This window comes from Schistocerca americana, unplaced genomic scaffold (genome assembly GCF_021461395.2).
Source record: "Schistocerca americana isolate TAMUIC-IGC-003095 unplaced genomic scaffold, iqSchAmer2.1 HiC_scaffold_828, whole genome shotgun sequence".
Taxonomy (NCBI): Eukaryota; Metazoa; Arthropoda; class Insecta; order Orthoptera; family Acrididae; genus Schistocerca; species Schistocerca americana.
In genome coordinates this window covers 1-5,000 of record NW_025726596.1, presented here as the reverse complement: position 1 = coordinate 5,000, position 5,000 = coordinate 1, and the positions used below count along the sequence as shown (strand labels likewise).

Sequence of the window (5,000 nt, the reverse complement as noted above, 5' to 3'; positions counted from 1 at the left end):
TATTGTACCTTAACCTAACCCATATTGTACCTTAACCTAACCCATATTGTACCTTAACCTAACCCATATTGTACCTTAACCTAACCCATATTGTACCTTAACCTAACCCATATTGTACCTTAACCTAACCCATGTTGCGCCTTAACCTAACCCATGTTGCGCCTTAACCTAACCCATGTTGCGCCTTAACCTAACCCATGTTGCGCCTTAACCTAACCCATGTTGCGCCTTAACCTAACCCATGTTGCGCCTTAACCTAACCCATGTTGCGCCTTAACCTAACCCATGTTGCGCCTTAACCTAACCCATGTTGCGCCTTAACCTAACCCATGTTGCGCCTTAACCTAACCCATGTTGCGCCTTAACCTAACCCATGTTGCGCCTTAACCTAACCTATGTTGCGCCTTAACCTAACCTATGTTGCGCCTTAACCTAACCTATGTTGCGCCTTAACCTAACCTATGTTGCGCCTTAACCTAACCTATGTTGCGCCTTAACCTAACCTATGTTGCGCCTTAACCTAACCTATGTTGCGCCTTAACCTAACCTATGTTGCGCCGTAACCTAACCTATGTTGCGCCGTAACCTAACCTATGTTGCGCCATAACCTAACCTATGTTGCGCCTTAACCTAACCTATGTTGCGCCTTAACCTAACCTATGTTGCGCCTTAACCTAACCTATGTTGCGCCGTAACCTAACCTATGTTGCGCCTTAACCTAACCTATGTTGCGCCTTAACCTAACCTATGTTGCGCCTTAACCTAACCTATGTTGCGCCTTAACCTAACCTATGTTGCGCCTTAACCTAACCTATGTTGCGCCTTAACCTAACCTATGTTGCGCCTTAACCTAACCTATGTTGCGCCTTACCTAACCTATGTTGCGCCTTAACCTAACCTATGTTGCGCCGTAACCTAACCTATGTTGCGCCTTAACCTAACCTATGTTGCGCCTTAACCTAACCTATGTTGCGCCGTAACCTAACCTATGTTGCGCCTTAACCTAACCTATGTTGCGCCTTAACCTAACCTATGTTGCGCCTTAACCTAACCTATGTTGCGCCTTAACCTAACCTATGTTGCGCCTTAACCTAACCTATGTTGCGCCTTAACCCAACACACGTTGGGCCTTAACCCAACACACGTTGGGCCTTAACCCAACACACGTTGGGCCTTAACCCAACACACGTTGGGCCTTAACCCAACACACGTTGGGCCTTAACCCAACACACGTTGGGCCTTAACCCAACACACGTTGGGCCTTAACCCAACACACGTTGGGCCTTAACCCAACACACGTTGGGCCTTAACCCAACACACGTTGGGCCTTAACCCAACACACGTTGGGCCTTAACCCAACACACGTTGGGCCTTAACCCAACACACGTTGGGCCTTAACCCAACACACGTTGGGCCTTAACCCAACACACGTTGGGCCTTAACCCAACACACGTTGGGCCTTAACCCAACACACGTTGGGCCTTAACCCAACACACGTTGGGCCTTAACCCAACACACGTTGGGCCTTAACCTGCTCTGTAATTGTCATACGACGCGTTAAATTAGTGTAGTGTTGCCTAACTGCAACCCCCGCAATATAGTTTGCTACTCGCACTGCCCGGTCCCCAGAGTATCGCTTCATGTTAAACACCTTGCAGCTATACACTGTAATGCGGATGGCGGCAGGACGTACATGCTCAATGCCCTTCGCAGTTGTTCATTGGCATTCGCATGGCGAAGCACAGCCTACGTTGTGGTACGGCTTGTGGCAACTGTCCGCTGATGTTGTACGTCCAAATCACACACTGTACCGCACATTGGTCCTCATGTACTGAATGATACATCGTGGTACATGTGTGACCGTACCACGACTGCGCCAACAACGGCGAACCATACGGTCCAAATATTGTGCACTCAGCTACGTGTCGTCTCCCTATAAGAGCTGGATTGCAGTATGGTATGCCGTGGATGGCGATCAGCATGAGCCGTCTGTTGATGTAGTGGCGCGTGTTGTCAGACGTAGTCGTCTCTTCTCACACACCGTGATAGCATGGTGCACTGCGTTCCACATCTGCGACATGCGACAGAGGCCGGTTGACAGTCGTTCGCGCAATGGACATCGCATACGTACGGGGGCCACCTTCCACGTGTTCGCGAAGCGTGCACATGTTGTTGCGTGTATGTGGGCAGACATAGTGTGTCGTGACACCTGACACAGGCATGCAACAATCGTTGAATTTGCAAATGGCGATGGACGTCTACGTTTGCTGGTGACGTTACGCAAATGAAGAACTGGTAAACCGTTGTGGTGCGGTTGTTCTCGCTAGAGGTGAATCAGTGATGGCGACGATCGGTTGAGCTACCAACCGGTTGTTTCAGCGATACCCACCATGCCCACGAACGTGAATGGCATGTGGGTGTGAAGCGATACGCGGCGGTGGCTGGGTGGGACCGTCCCCGGCCGGTGAGGGGGGGCCTTCCGGCGTGCTGGCCGCGCGGTGCGTGGGCGCACGCGCTACAGCCGGCTGGTGGGGGCGGCCAGTGGCAGGCGCGCCGGCCGACGGAGGCGGCAGGCGGCGCAGCTGCGCGCCGGCGCACCCTGCACGCGGCGCCGTGCGGCCAAAGTAGGTCCTCGCGGGCCCGGTGCGAAGCGCGGTGGACATCTGCAGTGTGCTGGTCCGATTGAGGACTGTGTGCGCTGAGGATGCGCCGCCGCCCGGCGCTCGGCGCCGCGACGCCGTCTGCTGCTCGGTCGCCTCTGCGGTTCTCGCAGGTGGATTGTATCGCAGCTGTGCGGACGTGTTGGCGCGTGCGCTGTGCTGGGAGAGTTCGCTTCGGCACCCAAGTGGGGCTTTTGTCCTTCTGTGGCGCTGGCGTTGGAGCTGCCGGCCACCGTAGGTGGCGCGTGTTGTCTCCCGCCGGCAATGCCACGACAGCACGCTCCCGGGCCTCTGTCGGCAGCGGCAAGCTCAGTTGGGAGCACGGGTGGTCGCACCTAAAGCGTCTACTCGCCAAACTCCGGGCGATTGCGCCTCTCTCGAACCCGACCAAGTACTTAGGACGGCGCTGCGCGCCGCCGGGACCTGAGAGGGTTTCGAGGTGTATTGTGCAGGGGAGCTCAGCCTCCTCCTGTTTGCAGAATAATTGAGCGGACGCTTGCGTGTTCGCGCGGGCCCCCCGGGACACACTCCCGGGCGGCCGGCTGCTCAGCTCTAGTTGACGCAGCTCCCTGGTTGATCCTGCCAGTAGTCATATGCTTGTCTCAAAGATTAAGCCATGCATGTCTCAGTACAAGCCGCATTAAGGTGAAACCGCGAATGGCTCATTAAATCAGTTATGGTTCCTTAGATCGTACCCACGTTACTTGGATAACTGTGGTAATTCTAGAGCTAATACATGCAAACAGAGTCCCGACCAGAGATGGAAGGGACGCTTTTATTAGATCAAAACCAATCGGTCGGCTCGTCCGGTCCGTTTGCCTTGGTGACTCTGAATAACTTTGGGCTGATCGCACGGTCCTCGTACCGGCGACGCATCTTTCAAATGTCTGCCTTATCAACTGTCGATGGTAGGTTCTGCGCCTACCATGGTTGTAACGGGTAACGGGGAATCAGGGTTCGATTCCGGAGAGGGAGCCTGAGAAACGGCTACCACATCCAAGGAAGGCAGCAGGCGCGCAAATTACCCACTCCCGGCACGGGGAGGTAGTGACGAAAAATAACGATACGGGACTCATCCGAGGCCCCGTAATCGGAATGAGTACACTTTAAATCCTTTAACGAGTATCTATTGGAGGGCAAGTCTGGTGCCAGCAGCCGCGGTAATTCCAGCTCCAATAGCGTATATTAAAGTTGTTGCGGTTAAAAAGCTCGTAGTTGGATTTGTGTCCCACGCTGTTGGTTCACCGCCCGTCGGTGTTTAACTGGCATGTATCGTGGGACGTCCTGCCGGTGGGGCGAGCTGAAGGCGTGCGACGCGCCTCGTGCGTGCTCGTGCGTCCCGAGGCGGACCCCGTTGCAATCCTACCAGGGTGCTCTTGAGTGAGTGTCTCGGTGGGCCGGCACGTTTACTTTGAACAAATTAGAGTGCTTAAAGCAGGCAAGCCCGCCTGAATACTGTGTGCATGGAATAATGGAATAGGACCTCGGTTCTATTTTGTTGGTTTTCGGAACCCGAGGTAATGATTAATAGGGACAGGCGGGGGCATTCGTATTGCGACGTTAGAGGTGAAATTCTTGGATCGTCGCAAGACGAACAGAAGCGAAAGCATTTGCCAAGTATGTTTTCATTAATCAAGAACGAAAGTTAGAGGTTCGAAGGCGATCAGATACCGCCCTAGTTCTAACCATAAACGATGCCAGCCAGCGATCCGCCGCAGTTCCTCCGATGACTCGGCGGGCAGCCTCCGGGAAACCAAAGCTTTTGGGTTCCGGGGGAAGTATGGTTGCAAAGCTGAAACTTAAAGGAATTGACGGAAGGGCACCACCAGGAGTGGAGCCTGCGGCTTAATTTGACTCAACACGGGAAACCTCACCAGGCCCGGACACCGGAAGGATTGACAGATTGATAGCTCTTTCTTGATTCGGTGGGTGGTGGTGCATGGCCGTTCTTAGTTGGTGGAGCGATTTGTCTGGTTAATTCCGATAACGAACGAGACTCTAGCCTGCTAACTAGTCGCGTGACATCCTTCGTGCTGTCAGCGATTACTTTTCTTCTTAGAGGGACAGGCGGCTTCTAGCCGCACGAGATTGAGCAATAACAGGTCTGTGATGCCCTTAGATGTTCTGGGCCGCACGCGCGCTACACTGAAGGAATCAGCGTGTCTTCCTAGGCCGAAAGGTCGGGGTAACCCGCTGAACCTCCTTCGTGCTAGGGATTGGGGCTTGCAATTGTTCCCCATGAACGAGGAATTCCCAGTAAGCGCGAGTCATAAGCTCGCGTTGATTACGTCCCTGCCCTTTGTACACACCGCCCGTCGCTACTACCGATTGAATGATTTA

The 5,000-nt window shown here is 53.7% G+C and overlaps 1 pseudogene; it reads left to right on the top strand.

Moving 5' to 3' along the window:
* Nucleotides 1-3,226: 3,226 nt before the first annotated feature.
* On the top strand, nucleotides 3,227-5,000 carry LOC124591334 (annotated as a pseudogene; the record flags this gene model as incomplete).